The sequence below is a fragment of the Bubalus bubalis genome, chromosome 18, assembly GCF_019923935.1.
Source record: "Bubalus bubalis isolate 160015118507 breed Murrah chromosome 18, NDDB_SH_1, whole genome shotgun sequence".
NCBI lineage: Eukaryota > Metazoa > Chordata > Mammalia > Artiodactyla > Bovidae > Bubalus > Bubalus bubalis.
Window position 1 is genome coordinate 63,286,134 of NC_059174.1, and position 13,973 is coordinate 63,300,106.

Sequence of the window (13,973 nt, forward strand, 5' to 3'; positions counted from 1 at the left end):
TCCTCCAATTAAAAATTTTTTAATATTAATAATAAAAAAAGATGAAGGTCCAAAGGAAGGCCAGGCCAGGGTGTCTAGTACACAAGAAGACCTGTACTACCGTTGCCTTTACACAAGTCAGCTTGGAGGACAAGGCTGCTTCAGCTGAGCTGGTGGAAGCTGTCAGCACCTGTTACAAGGACAGATATCATGAGATCCACCATCACTGGGGAGGCCGTGTCCTGGGTCCCAAATCAGTGGCTCCCGTTGCCAAGGTAGAAAAGGCACGGGTCAAAGAACAGGCCAGCAAACTGGGCTAAATGTACACTATTGAGCTTTCTGTACGTGAGAGTAATAAACACTTCTTAGACCAGAAAAAAAAAGTTTCTGGCTCTTTGACATGTAGGAACTTGGTTCTCCAACCTGGGATCGAAATTTCACCCTGTGCATTGGAAGTGTGGAATCTTAACCACTGGACTTCCAAGGAGGTCACCCAAAATTTCTTATAGAAAGTCATAGGAATACTAGACTCGGGATCCAGTGATGATGCTCATTATTTTAGAGACATGAAAATGCATTGAGTGTTATGTGGGAGGCTGAATGGGAAGGCAGTTTGGAGGAGAAAGGACACATACACATATATATATACACACACACACATACAGCTGAGCTCCTTTGCTGTCCACATGAAACAGTCACAACATGGTTAATTTGCTATACTCCAGTATAAAATATATAGTTTAATTGTAAAAATGTGAAAAAAGAAAAAAAAAGGATTTGGTCTTTTTTTCCAGGTTGATGAAAATTTCCTAAAATGAGTGTGGTAAAGACCACAACAGGCTTCCCTGATGGCACAGTGGTAAAGAATCCACCGGCTAAACTAGGAGATGTGGATTTTACCCCTGGGTGGGGAAGATCCCCTGGAGAAGGAAATGGAAATCCAGTCCAGTATTCTTGTCTGGGAATCCCATGGACAGAAGGGCCTGGAGGGTTACGGCCAGAGGGGTCACAAAGAGTCCAACAAGACTTAGAGACCAGACAACAGCCAAGACCGCTCTCTGAATAAAGTAAGACCATTGAGTGGTGTACTTTAGATGGGTGAGTTATATGGTATGTGCATTAAAGCTTCTCAAAGACCCTGTTACCAAAACCAAATTGGTAAACACCTGCCTATATATAAAGCAAATACCTGGAGGAATAAGCCCAGTTGGAAGTGTGGTAAAAGAAAAAAAAGTGCGATGCACCTTCAAGCGATCCTATAGTGCCTGATGACTACTGTGATTCTGGACTACCGTTTTCCACAGGGATTCAGAAGAAAGCTTCTGCCAGCTATTTCACTGCCCATTCAGATCTTTTCATTGATTCCCAAAAGCTGTCCTTAATCTCCCAAGAAGGAAGATGATGATTTACACTGGGGATAACATTTGCTTCTCACCTGAAACGCCCCAGACTCCCCATGCAGTCAGTCCCACCCACACAGCAGGTGGCATGATAACGGAATCTCTGTGGAGAGACCAAGGCTACAAACACCGTCCCTATAACCATGACATCAGGTGCTCGGCGCTCATCCTGAGTGACACGTCCCTGCACAGAGCTCTGTCTGAAGCAAAGACCAGCCAGGTGAGTGCTTCCTTCTGTTCAATCTCAGGGCAAAGACTGGGAGAGACGTTGCTTCCAACAGGAGAGGGACTTAAGAGTTAACTCACACTGGGCAGGACAGGGGCAACACGGCCTCACTTGAGCATCCACATCCATGCTATGCTCAGTGGAGGGTGGCTGTGAGCCCAGGAGTGTCTTGGGCTGGGAGCAGAGCTGGGTGGCCCACCGCAGATCCCTGTGCCCTGGAGTCTCTAAAGATGAGAGGAGGGATGTGGTCTCTCTGGAATGTGTGCCAAGCCTTGGATGATCCCATCACCAAGCTCCTCCCTGTTGTTAACAAGGACTCTGCTCATTGTGGGGTCCCCTGTTAGCTCAGCTGGTACACAATCTGCCTGCAATGCTGGAGACCTGAATTCAATCCCTAGGTAGGGAAGATGCCCTGGAGAAGGGATGGTCACCCACTCCAGTACTCTGGCCTGGAGAATTTCAAGGGCTGTATAATCCACGGGGTCCAAACGAGATGGACACCACTGAGCGACTTCCACTTTCACTGCTCATTGTAGCAGACCTCACAGATCTATGCTTGCAGGGGAAGGAGTCCCCCTGCCCCCTTTCTCAGTGTATCTGCACCTGGGACCCTACTTCAGGCTCCGTGAGTCCTGTTGCCACAGCTCATGATGGTGCCTCTAAGCAGCTCATTCTCAGCTCTCCCTCAGCACTGGGCTACACACAAGCTCTGATTTCAGGGCTCACCTGTGATGAGTTACCTACTCCTCTGTCAACACAACAGAATTAATTTCTGCTGCTTCCACTCTATTGTAAGCATTTTACTCACAGAAGTTAAAAAAAAAAAAAAACTATATGTGAAAGTTAGTGTAGCAAGAAGTGCTCAGGAGCAAAAGAGACAGAACTGCCTTTAATGGTGTTTCCTGAAGGAAGAGCCCTGTCAGCACCTGCTGTGGGTTAGTTTCTGGCTCTGGCTGTGGTGGTGTCCCCCGTGTGTGCCCGTGTGGGGCTGGGGGTCATGGACTGTGTGGGGGCAGGTGTGTCCTTCTGATCGTGACTGTTGGTGTCAGGGAGGCACCTCACCTGTGGGGTTGATTTCTGTGTCTCCCAGGATATGTACATCGGGTAGGTTTGCCCACATCTCTCACCCCAGTGAATACCCAGCCTCACAGGAAGCTCATGGGCCATGTGTGTGGGAGGAGAGGTTCAACAGGATGAAAGGACAGACATGAGGCGCTTCTGGAGGATCCTATGAGGAGTTACTGTGTGTTGAGATTCATGTCAGGGCTTCTACTGATACAGTTCCATCGGAGTCATGGAGCAGCCTCATTAGGAGGGCCAGGCTCAGGCCACCCCCAGGATGGGCCACCGCAGCCTGAAGGAGGCTGGGACACAGCGCAGGTAGAAGTCACTGTACAGTCGTGCAAGGCAGGGCCCACAGTCCACTCACCTGTCTGGGGCGTTTCCTCGGGGGCTGCGGGAGATCAGGGGAACATGTCCATCTCTGAGCCCCAGGAGCTACAGCAAGATCAGAGGTACCTGAACAGGCCTGTGCCTCGGGAACTGTCGCGAGAGCAGGAGCATGTGTCCAAGTACTCTTTTCCGGAGCTGTCGCGAGAGCAGGGGTAAGAGTCTAGGGACTGTCGCGAGAGCAGGGTAAGTGTTTAGGTCCTCGTCCCGGTAAACTCCAGCAAAATCGGAGGTGGTGCCTGCACACAGAGGCTCCAGCACGAGCCACAGCTGAGGGAGAGGCTGCCCGGGAGCCACGGTGCTCGTCGGCGACAGCTGCATCTGCCGGGAGAGTATTTCTTGTTTCCAAGAGCTCTGGATTTATCAGGAAGAGAGAGCGGAGAGGAGGAAACGAACAAAAAGGTATGAATCTCATCTTGAGGTGAAGAGAGCGAGTCAGTCATGGTGACTGAGGGGGCTCCTGAGGTGACTCTGAGCAGGTGGAGCCAGGAGGCTGAGCCTGAAGGACGAGACCATTGAAGTCGCTGGAAGAGGGGCGACTAGGAGCTGGGAGGGGAGGCCAGGACGCGTTTCCTGCTTTGAGCGGAAGTAATACCGCCGCCCTGGTGAGAAACGGAGCAAGGGCGGCCGTGGGGTTAGAAACGCCTTAGGTGCCCCAAGTCACTGTTTACTCCTCACGTTGCTGCAGGTGCTCAGTGACGAGGCGAATGTTCGTCTTTCCAAACGCCAGCTCGTGGCTTCCTTGGCCTTTTCTATTGTTTTTCTGGTCTCTATTTCATTCATTTCCACTCTGTTCTTTTTTACTGCCTTGTATCCATTAACTTTTCCTTAGTTTGGGGTTTGGTTTTTGGGGGCAGAGGAGGGGGTGGTGGTGGTGGTATTTTGGTGGTTTTTGGTTGCTGTTGAATCTTGTGGTAAAAAGTTATCTTGATTGCTAGAATATTTTTTCTTAATGTAGGCATCTGTTGTGAAAACGTCCCTCTTAGAACAACTTGTCCTGAATCCAGTAACCTTCTGTTTGCTACGTTTCCACTCCCTCTTGTCCCATGGTCCTTTATTTCCTTTTGGATTTTTCTTTGACTACTATTTGCTCTAGAGGTGGTTGTTCATCTCCACGTATCTGTGAATTTTTGGACTTTCCTGCTGTTATTGGCATCTAGTTTCATATCAGGGGGTTAGAAAAGACACTTGATGGGATTTCCGTCTTACATCTGTTAATACTTGTTTGGGGGACTTCGCTGTCATTTCAGCTGTCAGTTCAGATCATTTTTATATAAGATAGTGTCCAACTTTTGTTTTTGCAGTTTTTTAAATTGGAATACAACTGATATAATGTTATGTCAGTTTAATGGGTAAAATAATGATTCCGTACTTGTGAGTAATACTATTAATTTGACATGTATACACTATGATGTGTAAAATAGATAACTGATGAGAACTTACTGTATAGCACAGGGAACTCTACTCAATGCTCAGTGGTGACCTAAAGGTGAAGAGAAGAGGGGATAAGTATACATATAAGTGAATCACTTTGCTGTACAGCAGAAACTAAATAATATTGTAAAGCACACACAGCCATACTCCAATAAAAACATGTGTTACAACATTGTAAAACAACTATCCTCCAATGAAAAACATCCCATTGTATAATACACCACAGCTTCTTTATCTATTTATTTATAGTGTGCACTTAGATTATTTCCAGGTCTTGGATGATGTAATAATTCAACAACAGTGTATCTGAGTGGGACCAAGGCGCTGAGTTCACTGCAAATCCCTATGCCCTGGGTTCCCTGACAATGAAGGAAAAAGAGAGGGGGGTCACTGTGGAATCTGTCAAGTCTGCATGACCAGAGCCACTGAGCTTCTCAACCATGTGTAACGACATCTAGTGACTTCTCAGGACCTAACAAGTTAGACTGTGGGTTATAATTTCTGCTAAGACATTCTGTCAGAGTTCTGGATGTTTTTAAGTTGTGTGTAGAGATGTTAGTCGTATTTTTGTCTCTCTGATCGAATGGGGAAATGCTCCCCCCCTATTTTATTCTGGAGCAGGAGGAGAAAGAAAAAAGACTTCGTAATGAGATGAAATCTAATGAATTATCAACTCTGTGAAAACAGTGCAAATGCTAGAAAATAAGCAATGTATGCCCTTTTTAAAGAATTGGAAGTACTAAAATGGAAAACCAGCAAACGACCTACTATATAGCACAGGGAACTCTGGTCAATTTGATCTGGCAGCCAGGATGGGAGGGGAGTTTGGTGGAGAATGGATACCTGTATATGTATGGCTGAGGCCCTTACTGTTCACCTGAAACTATCATAGCTTTGTCAATCACCTATACCTCAGTACAGAATAAAATTTTAAAAAATGGTAATAGGATTAGAATAATACTGTCTGTGATAATTCAATGCTGAATTTAATATTTTCAAATACAGTGGAATGTACCTTGAACCATGGAATTGTCTGAGTATTTCTGTTCCAAAATTCATATATTGATATCATAATCCCAAACATGATGGTGTCAGGATGTGGGCCTTTGGCCAGGTGGAGACCTCATGAACTATATAAGTGCCCTTATAAAAGAGACCTTGTGAGCTCCATGACTCTTCCCATCACCTGAGGACACAGCAAGAGGCACCAGTCATGAATCAAGAAGGCAGCTCTCCCCAGACAGGAACCATGCTGCAGCCTTGATCTTGGACTTCTAACCTCCAGAAGTGTGAGCAATAAATTTCTGTTTATAATCCTCTTGAGTGGGTGATGTTTTGTTGTACCAGTTCAGACATTCTAAGGCCAGTATTGACAAGGACCCCAGGAGGTCGTCGTGGCTAAGACTGAGCACCATCAGAAGCAATCTCTGAGAAAAGGCTTAGTGATTCTGCACTGGACGCGGCCTGCTCTGCCCTGCCCAGCTCCCCCAGTGTCCCTCTGTCCAGGGCTGAGCTCCTGACTCCTCTGTCCGTGGTCCTGGGCACATGACGAGCTCTCTCAGCAGGGCTTTCTCCCTCTCTTAGGAGGCCTGCACAGATGAGCTCTGACTTTGTGCTGACCTGGGATGAGGTGAGTTACACACTTCTCTGCTGATTCAGCATCACATTAATTATTATTGCTTCTACTGGCTTCTGTGCATGTTTAGTCACAGCAGATACAGAACTCCAAGTGATCTGGTGGATTTCTCTGATATTAATGGAGGGAAATATCACCAGACTCACAGAATTGTGGGATGAGTGGTCCTCCTGGAGATTCTGTCAGACTCCTCCACACTGAGTCCCCATCAATCCATTGATTATGACGCAGGATTTCCTATCCAGGACTTATTCCAGAAGGATTTCTGCTCATGAATCTTTGCTCCAATATAACCTTGGTTCCTTCTCTTCACCTGCTGTCCCTTCCCTTGTGGAGGCAGTGATGTCCCCTGTCTCTCACTTCTCTTACTGATTCGAAAATTTTCAGTCTATTTGGTGTTTTCCTTGTTAGGACAGACAGGTGACTTCCAAGCTCCTTACCTGAGAAACTGGAAAGTGCAGGTCCACAAATGATTTTTGAAGTTATAATGTGTGTGGTAATTCTGATGAAATATGAGTTTTAAGTGTGGATAACTGACTCTGTTCAGTTCAGTTCAGTTCAGTTCAGTCGCACAGTAATGTCCGACTCTCTGCAACCCCATGAATCCCAGCATGCCAGGTCTCCCTGTCAATCACCAACTCCCGGAGTTCACTCAGACTCATGTCCATCGAATCAGTGATGCCATCCAGCCATCTCATCCTCTGTTGTCCCCTTCTCCTCCTGCCCCCAATTCCTCCCAGCATCAGAGTCTTTCTTTTCCAATGAGTCAACTCTTCGCATGAGGTGGCCAAAGTACTGGAGTTTCAGCTTCAGCATCATTCCCTCCAAAGAAATCCCAGGGCTGATCTCCTTCAGAATGGACTGGTTGGATCTCCTTGCAGTCCAAGGGACTCTCAAGAGTCTTCTCCAACACCACAGTTCAAAAGCATCAATTCTTCAGTGCTCAGCCTTCTTCACAGTCCAACTCTCACATCCACACATGACTACAGGAAAAACCATAGCTTTGACTAGGTGGACCTCTGTTGGCAAAGTAATGGCTCTGCTTTTGAATATGCTGTCTAGGTTGGTCATAACTTTCCTTCCAAGGAGTAAGCGTATTTAATTTCATTGTTGCAGTCACCATCTGCAGTGATTTTGGAGCCCCCCAAAATAAAGTCTGACCCTGTTTCCACTGTTTCCCCATCTATTTCCCATGAAGTGATGGGACCAGATGCCATGATCTTCATTTTCTGAATGTTGACCTTTAAGCCAACTTTTTCACTCTCCACTTTCACTTTCATCAAGAGGCTTTTGAGTTCCTCTTCACTTTCTGCCATAAGGGTGGTGTCATCTGCATATCTGAGGTTATTGATATTTCTCCCGGCAATCTTGATTCCAGCTTGTGTTTCTTCCAGTCCAGCGTTTCTCATGATGTACTCTGCATAGAAGTTCAATAAGCAGGGTGATAATATACAGCCTTGGCGTACTCCTTTTCCTATTTGGAACCAGTTTGTTGTTCCATGTCCAGTTCTAACTGTTGCTTCCTGACCTGCATATAGGTTTCTCAAGGGGCAGGTCAGGTGGTCTGTTATTTCCATCTCTTTCAGAATTTTCCACAGTTTATTGTGATCCACACAGTCAAAGGCTTTGGCATAGTCAATAAAGCAGAAATAGATGTTTTTCTGGAACTCTCTTGCTTTTTCGATGATCCAGTGGATGTTGGCTATTTCATCTCTGGTTCCTCTGCCTTTTCTAAAACCAGCTTGACCATCAGGAAGTTCATGGTTCATGTATTGCTGAAGCCTGGCTTAGAGAATTTGGAGCATTACTTTACTAGAATGTGAGATGAGTGCAATTGTGCAGTAGTTTGAGCATTCTTTGGCATTGCCTTTCTTTGGGATTGGAATGAAAACTGACCTTTTCCAGTCCTGTGGCCACTGCTGAGTTTTCCAAATTAGCTGGCATATTGAGTGCAGCACTTTCACAGCATCATCTTTCAGGATTTGGAATAGCTCAACTGGAATTCCATCACCTCCATTAGCTTTGTTCGTAGTGATGCTTTCTAAGGCCCACTTGACTTCACATTCAAAGATGTCTGGCTCTAGGTCAGTGATCACACCATCGTTTTATCTGGGTTGTGAAGATCTTTTTTGTACAGTTCTTCTGTGTATTCTTGCCACCTCTTCTTAATATCTTCTGCTTCTGTTAGGTCCATACCATTTCTGTCCTTTATTGAGCCCATCTTTGCATGAAATGTTCCCTTGGTATCTCTAATTTTCTTGAAGAGATCTCTAGTCTTTCCCATTCTGTTGTTTTCCTCTATTTCTTTGCATTGATCGCTGAGGAAGGCTTTCTTATCTCTTCTTGCTATTCTTTGGAACTCTGCATTCAGATGCGTATATCTTTCCTTTTCTCCTTTGCTTTTTGCTTCTCTTCTTTTCACAGCTATTTGTAAGGCCTCCCCAGACAGCCATTTTGCTTTTTTGCATTTCTTTTCCATGGGAATGGTCTTGATCCCTGTCTCCTGTACAATGTCACGAACCTCATTCCATAGTTAATCAGGTACTCTATCTATCAGATCTAGGCCCTTAAATCTATTTTTCACTTCCACTGTATAATCATAAGGGATTTGATTTAGGTCATACCTGAATGGTCTAGTGATTTTCCCTACTTTCTTCAATTTAAGTCTGAATTTGGTAATAAAGCGTTCATGATCTGAGCCACAGTCAGCTCCTGGTCTTGTTTTGGTTGACTGTATAGAGCTTCTCCATCTTTGGCTGCAAAGAATATAATCAATCTGATTTCGGTGTTGACCATCTGGTGATGTCCATGTGTAGAGTCTTTTCTTGTGTTGTTGGAAGAGGGTGTTTGCTATGACCAGTGCATTTTTTTGGCAGAACTCTATTAGTCTTTGTCCTGCTTCATTCCGTATTCCAAGGCCAAATTTGCCTGTTATTCCAGGTGTGTCTTGACTTCCTACTTTTGCATTCCAGTCCCCTATAATGAAAAGGACATGTTTTTTGGGTGTTAGTTCTGAAAGGTCTTGTAGGTCTTCATAGAACCGTTCAACTTCAGCTTCTTCAGTGTTACTGGTTGGGCATAGACTTGGATTACTGTGATATTGAATGGTTTGCCTTGGAAACGAACAGAGATCATTCTGTCGTTTTTGAGATTGCATCCAAGTACTGCATTTCGGACTCTTTTGTTGACCATGATGGCTACTCCATTTCTTCTGAGGGATTCCTGCCTGCAGTAGTAGATATAATGGTCACTGACTCTGTTGAAACTGTATTAAAATCAGCTGGACAATCATATACGTTCAATACTTTCGTAATTTGCGATTTTTTTCTTAATGCATTCTTACAATAGGCGGCAATGTCTCTAAGAGGTTTAGTGTATCTGCTTTTCTGTCTCCTGTCACATAGTCATATACTCAGTACATAGTTGTAACATCTATTATGCATCGACCATGTTGGTAAACAAGATAAATGTGGCCCTTTAAAAAAATATGTATTTATTTATTTGGCTGCATTGGGTCTTAGGTGCAGCATGTAGGCTTACTTGCTCCTCAGCATGTGGAACCTTGGTTCCCTGAAAAGTGTTTGATCCTCTGTCTTTGCATTGCAAGCCAGTTTCTTAACCCCTGGGCCCCAGGGAAGTCCGGATGTAGTTCTTAACTTCATGGAACTTACATGCTGGTGGAGAATAAGGATATGCCACATAGTAGAAATTAATATACTAATAGTGAAAAGTATAACTGACGTCATGCGTGTGTCCTACAGGTTGAGCCCCACATGTGGAGTATGACAGTGTCTCCCTTCTCAGGAGAGGAAAATATCAAGAATTCTTTCCCAGTGTTGATTCTGTAAGACGACTGCTGATGTCATCACCTGCACAGCTTCCTTTCACCTTCAGGACACTGATGTCTTCTCCATGTCTGTTCACAGAGATGCCCTGAGAAACCCAGGGGAGGTGGTTCTGAAAACCGTCTTTCTTTTCCAGGTGGTGGTTGGGGCTCTGGGTAATGTCATCTTTTTCTTCCACAGCATCTCTCCAATCTGGTTTGGCCAGAAAAAGAGACATACAAACGTTGATTCTCACACACTTGGCGCTGGCCAATCTCCTGATTATTCTCTTCTCTGGGATTCCCCATATAATGGCAGTTTTTGTTTTGAGGAAGCCCCTGTCCAGTCTTGGGTGTAAGTTTGTGTATCACATACAGAGGGTGGCTCGCAGCACCACCCTGTGCTCCACCTGCATCCTGAGCACCTATCAGTCCTTCACTCTCACCCCCAGGAGAGAGGAGAGGGTGATGCTCAGAGGAAGAGCCACCAAGGTCATTGGTCCTTCCCATTGCACCTACTGGATGCTCAGTTTAATGAGCTCAGATTTTAATGAATATGGATGCTCAGATATTAATGAATATCTGTGTTCCCTTGAAGATTACTGGTCCAGAGAACACAGGAAATGATACTGACAAGGGAAGTGGTTCTGCTCACCCACAGCTCCTTACGCAGGTTTTATGTACTTTTGGTCCGTCTCTGATGCCGTGTTTCTTACCCTCATGGTCTGTTCCAGTGGCTCCATGGTGCTTCTCCTGCTCAGACACCACCAGAGGGTGCAGTATATTCACACCCCCACTGGGCACCCCAGGTGACCCCCGGAGACCAGAGCCGTCCACACCATCCTGATGCTGGTGGTCACATTTGTCATCTTCTACGTGTTGAATTCTATTTTTTCTTTTTGTATCAGTGCCTTTTTAGATTCTTGTCTATGGTTGATACAGACCTCTAGTGTCTTGGCTCATGTTTTCCCACTGTTTCCCCCTTCCAGTCGCTCCTGAGTGATCCTAGAACTCCTAGGTTCTGTTCTTGAAGAAAAATGGTTAAATAGCTCAATATGTAGTGCATCCGTGTTCAATCTCTCAGTCATGCCTAACTCTTTGCAACCCCAGGCTCCTCTGTCAATGGAATTTTCTAGGCAAGAATATTGGAGCAGGTTGCCATTTCCTCCTCCAGGGGATTTCCCTAAACCAGGGCTCAACCTGTGTCTCCTGCATCTCCTGCATTGGCAGGCAAGCTCTACCACTGTGGCCCCCTGGGGAAGCCCCTTAGATACATAGTAGACAGCTTCAATAATAGCCAGTTCCTTTCTTCTGTAATTATTTATATATTTACTTTTTACCAACTTTTACTGAAGCATAAATAACGTGACATTGTATCACTTCAGGTCTTACAACATTATGATTGAATATTTGCATATGTTACAGACAATCAGTCAAATAAGTCTGGTTGATATCTATCTACCTCCATGTTGTTTTCAGTGTTGTCATGTCCGATTCTTCATGATCATGTGCACTGCAGCACACCAGGCCTCCCTGTCCTTCACCGTCTCCCAGAGTTTGCTCAAACATATGTCCATTGAGTCGGTGATGCCATCTTATCATCTCATCCTCTGTTGCCCTCTTCCCCTCCTGCCCTCAGTCTCTCTCAGCATCAGGGTCTTTTCCAGTGAGTCAGTTCTTCACATCAGGTGGCCAAAGGATTGGAGCTTCAGCATCAGTCCTTCCAATGAATATTCAGGGTTGATTTCCTTTAGGATGGACTGGTTTCATCTCCTTGCTGTTGAAGGGACTCTCAAGAGGCTTCTCCAGCACCACAGTTTGAAGGCATCAGTTCTTCAGCGCTCAGCCTTCTTAATGGTCCAACTCTCACATCCATACATGACTACTGGAAAAACATAGCTTTAACTATATGGGCCTTTATTGACAAAGTGATGTTCTCTGCCTTTTAATACACTGTCTAGATTTGTCATAGCTTTTCATCCAAGGAGCAAGCGTATTTTAATTTCCTGGCTGCAGTCACCGTCCATGATGACTTTGGAGCCCCACAAATAAAATCTGTCACCATTTCCACCTCTGTACGTACTACAAAAATTTTCTTGTGATAAGAACTTTGAAGATTGACTCTTTTACCACTTTTCATTATGCAATACAGTATTATTAACTGCCGGGAGCCAGCGTGAGGAGCTCTGCCGGTGGCAAAGGTCATGAGGAAGGAGGCTCGGCATACGCAAAGGCGGGATCGAGCCTCAGGAGTCCCCCTGGAAATTCTCGAGCACCTACCCCCAAAACCAGAGTCTGCCTACTTTACTGCTTTGTGCTCTCACCTACACCTCTGACTTTACGGGGGGCTGTCCTGGGCGTGACAAGAGTGTTTTAGTTCACAACCGTGAGAGGCATGAGATGTTCTAAACTGTCTGAATACAGATACCTTTGAGCAGTTAAAAGATTGATTAGAAATTGTATTGGTGAAGGGTTTTTCACTTGTTGGGCCAATGTTTGCTGCTAAGTTTCCATATCCCTTACCTGCTGTGTCCCTGGCAGTGTATTGATTAATATAATTGGTGTAAGTAGTAGCTTTAATGTTTGTAACCTTGGACCCTTGAGTTAATTCTTTTTCTTGTTATAGCCCACCACACCTTTGCCCTATAGGAATGCAACTTTATCTAATGCTTTTGGAGGGTGGCGCCTGACTAATCACCTTTAGAGAAAAATAAGTTTTCTGAAAAGGGTCTTAAAATGTTAACAGGCCTCTGGGCCAGAGGATGTTGCAAATCACCTAAACTTTTGCATATGATAAGTTGCAGGAAGAAAGCCTGGCTTACTGCATGACTCTACCCCTTCCCCCATTATCCTCTATGCATAACTTAAGGTATAAAAACTACTTTGGAAAATAAAGTGCGGGCCTTGTTCACTGAAGCTTGGTCTCCCCATGTTGTTCTTTCTCTCAGCTTCTGGCTGAATTATTCAGCCTCTTTTCTCCACTGAATTTCCTCACTGAGCTATCCTTATTTAACCACTCTTTATATCCTTAATTAACGTTTAATTAAGCAATTGTTTCCTGATCCTCGCCCACGCCGTCCCCGCTTCGAATTCCCTGGATCCACTGGGGCTGGACCCCGGCAATTAACTACTGTCTCCATGCTGTACGTTTATATACCCATGACTAATTTATTTTATAATTAGAATTTGGTACCATTGATGTTTGTACTCAGTACAAATTTTTACACAACATCCAAACGACTTTGAAGGTCAAATAGATAAATGCGCTTGCTGCCTTGAGAGGTCTGAAAGTGAATCCATGAGATTAACTTGAAAAAGATTCCAGCCGTTACAAAGGAAACCCGTCTTCCCTTGGCCAATGCAGCTGCCTGAAGGAGCCTCCTTTCTTCAGGAACATCTGAGGTATTTTCACAAAGCTTATCTCCCTGTGGTGTAGCTCATATCCGATATACACTTACACATAATCCAGTATTGCTCTACATTGTTATTCCAGAGGGGGTGGACGTTTTATTTCATAGGTGAGGATAAGAATCCTGGTAAATGGAGACAGTGTTATGTTTTTGTTTGTGTTTTTTTTTTCACTCGTGTTTCTCTGACGTGCTGTAGTATTAACAAAAATCAATGTTATTCAGTGGGTTCCATCATTTTTCACATTGGATATTCTTTACATGGTTCAGTTCAGTCAGTTCAGTCGCTCAGTCGTGTCCAACTGTTTGTGACCCCATGGACTGCAACACGCCAGGCTTCCCTGTCCATCACCAACTCACAGAGCTTGTTCAAACTCATGTCTATTGAATTAGTGATGCCAACCAACCATCTCATCCTCTGTTGTCCCCTTTTCCTCCTGCCTTCAATCTTACCCAGCTTCAGAATCTTTTCCAGTGAGTCATTTCTTTGCATCAGGTGGCCAAAGTATTGGAGTTTCAGCTTCAGCATCTTTCTCCTTCCAATGAATATTCAGGACTGATTTCCTTTAGGATTGACTGGTTTGATCTCCTTACAGTCCGAGGGGCTCTCAAGAGCCTT

General features: G+C 44.8%; 1 pseudogene; it reads left to right on the forward strand.

Annotated features, from left to right (window-relative positions):
• The first annotated feature begins 10,036 nt into the window (after positions 1–10,036).
• LOC102395027 lies at positions 10,037–10,978 on the forward strand (annotated as a pseudogene).
• Positions 10,979–13,973: the final 2,995 nt, after the last annotated feature.